The 11,893-nt window shown below is 41.1% G+C and overlaps 1 pseudogene; it reads left to right on the top strand.

Annotated features, from left to right (window-relative positions):
* The first annotated feature begins 323 nt into the window (after positions 1-323).
* LOC137755301 (RAD52 motif-containing protein 1-like) overlaps positions 324-11,893 on the top strand; it is a 227,810-nt pseudogene continuing 216,240 nt past the window's right edge.

The following is an 11,893-nucleotide window of genomic DNA, read 5'->3' as shown; positions in this document are numbered from 1 at the left end:
CAGGAACGTCTGCTCTTGCGCGATAGCGCACGGGCGTGTGCGCCTGCGCGCCTGCGCACGGACGTATGCGCAAGCGCGTCTGCGGACGGGCGTCTGTGCACCGCGTTTACGGACCCCGTCTGCCTACGCGCGCCTACACACCGCGTCTCCGCACGCGCGCCAGCGCAGACGTGGTGCGCAGGCGACCGTTCGCAGGCGCGCGTGCGCAGATGCGGTGCTTAGGAGCGCGTGCGCAGACGCGGTGCGAGGCACGAGTGCCCAGACGCCCGTGCGCAGGCGCCGTCTGCTTGGGCACCGAGCCGCGCACGAGCGGTAACGGTCGGATGGTGCCGTTGGTAACTTTTGTGGTTCCCGTTGTGGGTGAGAAACCCTTGCGGGTGTGGGAGCTGAGCTCTGGACCCACGGCCGAGGCCTTGTAAGTGAGCCGAGCCGGGGCGGAGGGAGGGCTGGAGGAAGCCACCTCGCGCCTCAGTAACTGGGCGCCCCGGGGTACTGCTTCAGCACCTTATCTGCCTGTGGTCTCCGCTGAGAGGAATCTTAGTTCTAGAGCCGACCTGAGCAGTCAGCTCGCCCCCACAGATTTTTGAGAGATACTTCCCAGCAGATGGCATTACCTCCTCATGCTTCTCGAAGCTTAGGATTTCAGAGGGAAACCTGTTCCTGAAATGAGAAGTGTTTGGAGTTGCAGGCTCACCACAGTTGCCTGCGGCGAAGGGCTGGGGGAATAGAAGGGAATGGGCGGTTTGGCTTCCTGGGCGTGAAATTGCCTGCACTTACTTAGCATGGGACCACCCTACGGTATTCTCTCTTCACAGTCTTCTCTCAGTTTGGCCTTCTGTATTCGGTCCGAGTCTTCCCAAACGCAGCAGTGGCCGGTCCTGTGTTCTATGCCCTCATCAAAGTTTATTCAGCAAGGGATGCCCACAGAGCCCAAAAGGCATGTGACCAGAAGCAGCTTTTTCAGGCATCTCCAGTGAAGGTGGGTCCAAATGTGGAATTCCTCGCTCTACTGGGATGAAGTGCTGAATTTAAAACTAATAGGCCATCGGGAATTCCCTGGGGGTCCAGTGGTTAGGACTCTGCACTTTCACTGCTGAGGGCCCGGGTTCAATCCCTGGCCCGGGAACTAAGATCCCAGAGGGGGAAAGAAGGCCAGTGTTTGTACAGCACTGTGGTGTACAGAATGCTCTCAGATGCACTGCTCCACTGATCCCCCAGTTCCCCAGTTCATTCTTTCTTTTTTTTAGATGAAGAAACTCGAACTCAGGATGTTTAAGTGACTTACTTAAGGTTCATGACAGTAAATGTGGAAACTAGAGGCCAAACCCAAACTTAACTGATGTTAAACACCATGTCAGTTTATGCTGCCCCTTAATTTAAGAAATCTTCACAAGAGTCTTCCTTATATTTACTTTTATGTGGATTTTAAATCTGTGAGGTTGACAAATTGTTTTTTTAATTAATTAATTAATTAATTATTTTTTGACTGCGTTGTGTCTTGTTGCTGCTCACCGGCTTTGTCTAGTTGCGGCGAGCCGGGGTTGCTCTTCGTTGCGGTGCGTGGGCTTCTCATCGCGATGGCTTCTCTTGTTGCGGAGCACGAGTTCTAGGCACGCGGGCTTCAGTAGTTGTGGCTCTCGGGCTCTAGAGCACAGGCTCAGTAGTTGTGGCACACGGGCTTAGTTGCTCTGTGGCATGTGGGATCTTCCCGTACCAGGGATCGAACCCGTGTCCCCTGCATTGGCAGGCGGACTCTTAACCACTGTGACACCCGGGAAGTCCCGAGCTTGACAAACTTTTGTCAGATGTAACATAAAGGAGGCTTCGTCATCATTATCACTCTGAAACTGCCTCTTCAGAACTCCCTTCAGATTCCAGAAAATGGTTAAAATATTCTTTAATGCATTGTAGAAACCTTATTCCATATTAACATGCCATCCAATTTTACTTCCCATTTCACATAACCACTCAGATATTACGCATGATCCTGGAAAGATTATGAGACAGTTAGTTACTTGGTATCAGTTGTGAGTAATGAGTTCTTTTCTTACATTGGATATTAAGACCATTCCATAAGCTTAGGTTCTGAGATTTTCACAGCATAAAGCCCGTCACTGATAGAGTAATGAAGAAAATGTTCTACAAGTCACTATAGAGTTGAGAGAAAAGGGCATTCGTATTAGATTTCTTTATTTAATGCAGAGCCTTAGTTTACTACCCAACCCCCGAAATTGTTACCTACTTTAATTATACGTTCTCTTTAAATTTTATTTATTTATTTAGTTGCACCGGGTCTTAGTTGCAGCAGGTGGGTTCCTTAGTTGCGGCAGGTGGGATCCCCAGTAGCAGCAGGAAGGCTCCTTTAGTTGTGGCTCGCAGGCTCCTTAACTGTGGCATGCAAACTCTTAGTTGCAGCATGCACGTGAGACCTAGGTCCCTGACCAGGGATCGAACCCGGGCCCCCTGCATCGGGAGCACGGAGTCTTAACCACTGCACCAGCAGGGAAGTTCCAATTATGTCTTCTTTTATTCATTATCAGGTATACATACTTCCTATCTTTTTTCCTCTGTATTTTTTGTGCATACAGACAAGAGAATAACGTCTTCAAATAAAATGAAGGAAAGGCCTAATGTATCTGAGTTTTTCTCAGTAGCATGAAGGGAAATGTTTGCCAGCAAGAACTGTGGCAAGATTATCCCAGTCAACTGTCTCTACTACCCAGGGGCTCAGAGCCCTTCTGAAGCTTCCTAATTGTCCAGGACAGCTCCATTATGACTCACCGTACAGGGTGTAGCCTCCCTGTTTTAAATGTTGCGACACTCAACATTTAAAAATTAGTCTTCATTTCTCCTTCCCAGCAGGCAGCTTCAGTTGGAGAAAGTAATTTCATTTTCTTATGTACTCATTCATTCACTCAGTCAACAGACCATCACTCCTCTATTATATGCCAAGATCTATGCTTGTTTCTGGTAACAAGGAAAGAATAATATACGGTTCCTTCAAGCACTTAAGGAGCTCATAAACTAGTGACGGAGGAAGATGCACAAACACATCAAAAAAGAATTAACAATGCTTTGACTTTATTTGTATTATTTGAATTTTTATAACTATATTTCTATACTACACCCTGTTCGAAATGGAAATAGACATTTAAGAAAGAACTAGTGATGTAAAAAATCCACAGTAATATGTAAGTTACTTAGAGAGTTAAGACTGGAAATATTTGCACTCTCAAAGAAGCTTGTTAATGCAGATGAACCTCTAATTCTTTTGGTTGCTTTATTTACATTTATAGAGGTATACGTATTCCCTCTTCTAACAGGGGTTAGTAACTTGGGGAGGGGGTGCTACAGATTGAGGTCCTATTTCACTTGCAGGTCTATCTTATCTCCTCTTCAGGTCATATTCTCAAGCAGGATGAGATGACTAAAACAGTTCACTTCCTTTGCTTACCCCCAGCCCCGTAATAGGCTTCTGCTGGGCTTCCTTGGTTGCTTTCATCATCACTTTCACTACCAGAGGTCAGGGAACCTTCTGGTTAATCAGGGGCCCTGGAAATGATGCAGAAAAGTACTGACTTAAAAATAATAAATAACATTTATTTAGGGTTCACTGTGAACTCATTGCTTAAAATGTCCTATTTAATCTTCACAACCACTCTATGAAATTGGTATTGATAAATCTCAGGTATATCCAAAGTAAGTCTCTATGTAGGGTTGTGATATTTTTAGGTCTTTTATGTCTTTAGGTTCGTCTCGGCACCAGACATAAGGCGGTTTGACATAATACGCTTGCCCTGAACAGCTCCAGATGCCAAGAATTGGCAAATTACTACTTTGGTTTCAGTGGGTGGTCAAAAAGGATCATCAGGGTAAACTCTGTAGATTTTCTTTGACTAACCAGACTCCTTTCAACATTGAACCCCTAGACTTTAGAGAGAAGCATAGAGCAGGGCTATGGGGAGGAGATGTGAGAGGCTTCCACATGGAAGTATCTGAACATTGGCCTGCCACCTAGAATTAGTGATAATCTCAATGACTTGGATGGTGGTGTCCATAATTTTCTCCAGTATTTGTATGGTATATAATAAAAAAGTGTTGTCTATATCTAGTCATTCATTTGCAAGTCTCACTTGACTTTGAAGCTATAGCATACCTAAACTATTACCTGGGATTGCTGGAGTTTAGTTTTTATCTCTAACACCAGAATATTTTGAAGTCTAGCCTTTAATTCAAAATCCTAACAGCTTCAGGATCTTTCTAACCTTGAAGAAAGGGAAAATGAAGATATTGTGACACCACTTCAGAAGCAAAGCCTGAAGTTCTTCTGTGCTTTCGAGGTGGTGTTGCCCTCCCACGAGTGCAGGAGTCCTGGAGTTGGCATGGCTGAGGAACCTTTGGATAAGTTGGAGGAAGGTCTGTTTTCCAGTATGTGTGTGTGTGGGGAGGTGAGGGAGTGGGATTTCTCTTTTTTCCTTTCTTTCTGAAACTCAACTTTTAGATACATCATCACCTTGGCTAAGCAACTAAAGCCCTGGGCAGAATTTTTCTGCCTGACAATATAAGTTTTTATCTTAGGCAATACCTGACAGCACCTTAAACTTTAGAATTTTAGAAATGAGTGCCTGCCAAGAAGCTTAGGAGGAGGGAAAATTAGTTAGTTGTTTTTTTTTTTTTTTTTTGGTTAATAATTTGTTTTGTGCTCAAATAGTCCTTCAAATACAGATGTCTTCTGGCCTTCAGTTATCCCAACAAAATCATTGTCTAAAGATTGAAATAAACTCTTGTGTAAATGTTCAGTCCTTTGCCTCCTATAGAGGGGCCTGAGCGGAAAAAGTAAATGTAGATCCCTAGAAAGGGGATTCCGATTGGTACTGAGTTTTTTCCTAGAATCCATGGCACTTGGGCTTAGGGTTTTAAGTCAGAGGCAGGGCTGTTAGCGAATGGAGTGGCGAGGCTCCACCATCCACCTGAGTGGGTGATGGTTGAGGAGAGGCCAGATCATCTGCACTACCACCAAGTCTATCTCACTGTATGAATCCAGCCCTTTACGCACAGGAGAGCAGGGTCTGTAGCAGTGTAGCCTCAGCTTGTCCATTTGAAATCTGTGAGTAACATGAGATTTGTGCCCCGTCCTTGGTTTGCATTTCCCATCGAGTATTTTAGGAACTTCCAGAATAGATCTGAGCAGTAAAAATGTGCCATGCCAGGGTATACCTACAACAGAGACATTCAACCGTACCCCAGTGTTGTGCCTGCCCTTAATCACTAAGATAATGATCTAAGAATGACAGATGCATTTTTAGTTTTAAACACATAACCTCGAAATCAGTTATTCAGATAGGCATTTTAAATTCATCTGTTTTGGTTGGATTTAGGGTCATTATCATTCCTTATGAAAAGGAAGGTAACCCAGAAGCTTGCTATTCAGAAGGCTATGACAGATGCATTCCGGAAACTGCTGATTGTGGTTTTAGGTAAGACCTTTTTTTTTTCAGTACTCACTCAAAGTTCATTAAAATAAATGTCCTATGATATGTCCTTTAGTTGTAGTAAAAGTAGCTCTTATATACTTTATTTTTAACTTTTCTCTCTTTGAATATCATTCACAGGCACAGACTCAATTTCTTATATAATGATAATAACTTTTTCTTACTGATGTTCAAGTATTCACAACTTAGCTACTAGTAGCAGCTTTAAGATGACTCTTTGTCCTTTCAGCATTATCCTAGAGAATTTCTTTTTTTTTTTTCACACGCGCACACACACACACACACACACACACACACTGTATTTTATTTTTACAAGAGATAAATAGACTGACACCAAGCATTGTAAATGGATGACCACAACAAAAGCAACAATGATTGCAATTACCAAACACGAAACACACTCATACTATGTCATAATATTGACATTCAGTCCGGTAATCCTCCGCTGTAACAGCTCCTTTACTTTGCAGTGAAAATTGATTTCTATATTCTTTACCTCTGAGTCCTTGTGGAATTTTTTCTTTTTAATTCAAACAGAAAGTCACAAAAATTATACTCATCCTCATCAGTTCACTCAGTGCCGTGTAATTAATTTTTTTTTCATCTTGATCTTTTGTTAGCACTTTTATGAGTTCATCAGGTTTCCATTAGAGTTCTGAAAATGCTTATTCATTCAGTTCAGCAGTACAGTTCCCAGAAACCTGTACTTGTCAGAGTCTTTTCTATGAATTCCTTGAAGATGAAACCCTTTTATAGGAACATATTTGCAAAAGCATCAGAGTACACCCAGAACTGTCTGTAACTGACAAAAGACTTAAAAATGACCATGGATAAAGATTTGATGAAAGTTCATAATAGTGCAATTGACAATGAAATTTAGTTTTTTCTGAGATATACATTTTAAAGTGATAACTAGAATTATGACTTATAACATGATACCAGAACATATAAGATTTTTAGAAATTTCACGTAATGTCTGAAACATTTATATTAACATATTTCCATACAGATAACCCAATGAAAGTTTAGTATTAGTTGTTTTGTTTGTTTGGTTTTTTATCCTGCAGGTTCTTATTAGTCATCAGTTTTATACAAATCAGTGTATACATGTCAATCCCAATCATCCAATTCAGCACACCACCATCCCCACCCCACCGCAGTTTTCCCCCCTTGGTGTCCATATGTCTGTTCTCTACATCTGTGTCTCAACTTCTGCCCTGCAAACCGGCTCATCTGTACCATTTTTCTAGGTTCCACATACATGCCTTAATATAGGATATTTGTTTTTCTCTTTCTGACTTACTTCACTCTGTATGACAGTCTCTAGATCCATCCACGTCTCCACAAATGACTCAATTTCGTTCCTTTTTATGGCTGAGTAATATTCCATTGTATATATGTACCACATCTTCTTTAACCATTCGTCTGTCGATGGGCATTTAGGTTGCTTCCATGTCCTGGCTACTGTAAATAGTGCGGCAATGAACATTGGGGTGCATGTGTCTTTTTGAATTACGGTTTTCTCTGGGTATACGCCCAGTAGTGGGATTGTTGGATCATATGGAAAATCTATTTTTAGTTTTTTAAGGAACCTCCATACTGTTCTCCATAGTGGCTGTATCAATTTACATTCCCACCAACAGTGCAAGAGGGTTCCCCTTTCTCCACACCCTCTCCAGCATTTGCTGTTTGTAGATTTTCTGATGATGCCCATTCTAACTGGTGTGAGGTGATACCTCATTGTAGTTTTGATTTGCATTTCTCTAATAATTAGTGATGTTGAGCATCTTTTCATGTGCTTCTTGGCCATCTGTATGTCTTCTTTGGAGAAATGTCTATTTAGGTCTTCTGCCCAGTTTTGGATTGGGTTGTTTGTTTCTTTAATATTGAGCTGAATGAGCTGTTTATATATTTTGGAGATTAATCCTTTGTCCGTTGATTTGTTTGCAAATATCTTCTCCCATTCTGAGGGTTGTCTTTTCGTCTTGTTTATGGTTTCCTTTGCTGTGCAAAAGCTTTGAAGTTTCATTAGGTCCCATTTGTTAATTTTTGTTTTTATTTCCATTACTCTAGGAGGTGGATCAAAAAAGATCTTGCTGTGATTTATGTCAGAGAGTGTTCTTCCTATGTTTTCCTCTAAGAGTTTTATAGTGTCCGGTCTTACATTTAGGTCTTGAATCCATTTTGAGTTCATTTTTGTGTATGGTGTTAGGGAGTGTTCTAATTTCATTCTTTTCCATGTAGCTGTCCAGTTTTCCCAGCACTACTTATTGAAGAGACTGTCTTTTCTCCATTGTATATCTTTGCCTCCTTTGTCATAGATGAGTTGACCATAGGTGCGTGGGTTTATCTCTGGGCTTTCTATCTTGTTCCATTGATCTATGTTTCTGTTTTTGTGCCAGTACCATATTGTCTTGATGACTGTAGCTTTGTAGTATATAGTCTGAAGTCAGGGAGTCTGATTCCTCCAGCTCTGTTTTTTTCCCTCAAGACTGCTTTGGCTATTCGGGGTCTTTTGTGTCTCCATACAAATTTTAAGATGATTTGTTCTAGTTCCGTAAACAATGCCATTGGTAATTTGATAGGGATCGCATTGACTCTGTAGATTGCTTTGGGTAGTATAGTCATTTTCACAATATTGATTCTTCCAATCCAAGAACATGGTATATCTCTCCATCTGTTGGTATCATCTTTAATTTCTTTCACCAGTGTCTTCTAGTTTTCTGCATACAGGTCTTTTGTCTCCCTAGGTAGGTTTATTCCTAGGTATTTTATTCTTTTTGTTGCAATGGTAAATGGGAGTGTTTCCATAATTTCTGTTTCAGATTGTTCATCATTAGTGTATAGGAATGCAAGAGATTTCTGTGCATTAATTTTGTATCCTGCAACTTTACCAAATTCATTGATTAGCTCTAGTAGTTTTCTGGTGGCATCCTTAGGATTCCTTATGTATAATATCATGCCATCTGCAAACAGTGACAGTCTTACTTCTTCTTTTCCAATTTGTATTCTTTTTATTTCTGTTTCTTCTGTGATTGCCATGGCTAGGACTTCCAAAACTATGTTGAATAATAGTGGTGAGAGTGGACATCCTTGTCTCGTTCCTGATCTTAGAGGAAATGCTTCCAGTTTTTCACCATTGAGAATGATGTTTGCCATGGGTTTGTCGTATATGGCCTTTTTTATGTTGAGGTAGGTTCCCTCTATGCCCACTTTCTGGAGAGTTTTTATCATAAATGGGTGTTGAACTTTGTCAAAAGCTTTTTCTGCATCTATTGAGATGATCGTAAGTGTTTTATTCTTCAATTTGTTAATATGGTGTATCACATTGATTGATTTGCGTATATTGAAGAATCCTTGCATCCCTGGGATAAATCCCACTTGATCGTGGTGTATGATCCTTTTAATGTGTTGTTGGATTCTCTTTGCTAGTATTTTGTTGAGGATTTTTGCATCTATATTCATCAGTGATATTGGTCTGTAATTTTCTTTTTTTGTAGTATCTTTGTCTGGTTTTGGTATCAGGGTGATGGTGGTCTCATAGAATGAGTTTGGGAGTGTTCCTTCGTCTGCAATTTTTTGGAAGAGTTTGAGAAGGATGGGTGTTACCTCTTCTCTAAATGTTTGATAGAGTTCACCTGTGAAGCCATCTGGTCCTGGACTTTTGTTTGTTGGAAGATTTTTAATCACAGTTTCAATTTCATTACTTGTGATTGGTCTGTTCATATTTTCTGTTTCTTCCTGGTTCAGTCTGGAAGGTTATACCTTTCTAAGAATTTGTCCATTTCTTCCAGGTTGTCCATTTTATTGGCATAGAGTTGCTTGTAGTAGTCTCTTAGGATGCTTTGTATTTCTGCGGTGTCTGTTGTAACTTCTCCTTTTTCATTTCTACTTTTATTGATTTGAGTCCTCTCCCTCTTTTTCTTGATGAGTCTGGCTAATGGCTTATCAATTTTGTTTATCTTCTCACAAAACCAGCTTTTAGTTTTATTGATCTTTGCTATTGTTTTCTTTGTTTCTATTTCATGTATTTCTGCTCTGATCTTTGTGATTTCTTTCCTTCTGCTAACTTTGGGTTTTGTTTGTTCTTCTTTCTCTAGTTCCTTTAGGTGTAAGGTTAGATTGTTTACTTGAGATTTTTCTTGTTTCTTTAGGTAGGCTTGTATAGCTATAATCTTCCGTCTTAAAACTGCTTTTGCTGCATCCCATAGGTTTTGGATCGTCGTGTTTTCATTGTCATTTGTCTCTAGGAATTTTTTGATTTCCTCCTTGATTTCTTCAGTGATCTCTTGGTTATTTAGTAACCTCCACGAGAGGCTGTTTCATCTTCAGGAGAAGAGACATCTCAGGAAAATCCTTTTCCAGAATTATTTTCTCTTTCAGACCTTTCTACAGAAAACACTACTTCAGAAAACAATACAGCACAAAATGTTTCTGGACAAATTATTTCTACAGGAAACTCTACTCTCCCAGGAGGAACTGGCCCTGGAAACACTACCCATAGGAACGTCTCCACTGCACATTCTACTGTTGCTGCAGACAACAGTATGCCAACTGTTCAACACACCAACGAAACACAATGGGAGTAGCACAACACGGGCACTGAATTATCCTCTAAGCCCACAGGCTTCACTTTCCTGGGGTTCACATCCCCGGGTGATCAAGTTGAAACTCAGCTAAAGCAGCAGCTGCGGTCCCTCATCCCCAACAATGTCATGCGAAGGCTCATTTCTCATGTTATCCAGACTTTGAAAATAGACTGCTCGGAGACCCACGTGCAGCTGGCCTGTGCCAACCTCATCTCTAGAACAGGCCTCCTGATGAAGCTTCTCAGCAAGCAGCAAGAAGTAAAGGTGTCCAAAGCGGAATGGGATACGGACCAGTGGAAAAGTGACAACTCTGTCAGTGAGAGCACAGAAGCCCAGAGTGAGCAGAAAGAGCAGGAGTCAAGTGAGGTGAGGAGAACCCCTGAAACATGGGACCTGGACTTTTACTCAGTTTAGGACATGCCATGAACGTGCCCAAGCAGGAATACCACGGGCTCCTAGTCTGTATCTTACCTTCAGCCGTGAAACTGGCTAAGACAGTGATCTCCCACTTGGCTCATTTAGAGAGTGTGCCACTATTCCTAGGGTAGACGAGAAGAGGACATAACACAGGACAACTAAATTGTAGGTAAATAAATTGTAGAAGAAAAGGCTAATGATAAGATTAATAACACTAAATTTAGCTTGTTCTTATAGAAGCTACTCGCCTGGAAGGATTGGGTTTTATAGTAGTTTAAGAATAGTTAGCTATTGTTTAGAATAGGTTTAAGAAGAGTTAGCTTTCATCCCTTGTATCTCCTTGTTTTTAAAAAATTTGTCATTTATTTTTTTAGCTCACAAAAGAAGTTCCAGGATATGGCTGTAACAACAAACTCATCTTGGCAATATCTGTAACTGTAGTAGTGACGATTTTGGTTACAATTCTCTGTCTCATTGAGGTAAGGACAATAATTCATTCAGATTCAGAACCCACAAACTTGAGAATCAAAGCCACCTTTCCACCCACTACTACTTGATTCTTCTCTTTAGTCATGAGGACTGAGATACACTTTGTTCTTTTACTGAAAAGTATATTCCCAGGATTTTTTGTTTCCTTTTTTCTTTTTTGGCTGCGTTGGGTCTTCATTGCGGTGCACGGGCTTCTCATTGCGGTGGCTTCTCTTGTTGTGGAGTACGGGCTCTAGACGCGCGGGCTCAGGAGTTGTGGCGCACGGACTTAGTTGCTCCACAGCATGTGGGACTTTCCGAGACCAGGGATGGGACCCGTGTCCCCTGCACTGGCAGGCAGATTCTTAACCACTGAACCACCAGGGAAGTCCCAATTCCAGTATTCTTAATCGTTTGTGTAGATCCATATTCCAAACAAGTGTCATTTTCCTCCTGCTTAAAAATACTTCTTTTACCCTTTCTTATAGTGAAAGTCTACTAGTAATGAATTCTTTCAGCTTTTGTATGTCTGAGATAGTCTTCATTTTGCTTTTGTTTGGACAGATCTGGGTATAGAATTCTAGCTTGATAGAATTCAATGCACTACTTTAAAGGTGTTATTCCACTGAGTTCTCCTTTACATTGTTTCCAGCACGAATTCTGCTGTCGTTGTTATCTTTGTTCCTCTGTACGTAGTGTATAGTTTTTTCCTCTGGCTGCTTTTAAATTTTTCTCTTTATTGCTGGTTTTGAGCAATTTGATTATTTTTTGTGCCTTGGTGTAGTTTTGTCCATGTTTCTTATGCTTACAGTTCATTGATCTTCTTGACTTTGTGGGTTTATAGTGTTTGCCAATTTGGAAAAGTGTTGGCTATTATTTCTTCAAATTGTTGTATTTCTCCTCTCCTTCATGGACTCTAAGTACCCA

Source organism: Eschrichtius robustus, chromosome 20, assembly GCF_028021215.1.
Source record: "Eschrichtius robustus isolate mEscRob2 chromosome 20, mEscRob2.pri, whole genome shotgun sequence".
NCBI lineage: Eukaryota > Metazoa > Chordata > Mammalia > Artiodactyla > Eschrichtiidae > Eschrichtius > Eschrichtius robustus.
This window is presented reverse-complemented; position numbering and strand designations above follow the sequence as displayed.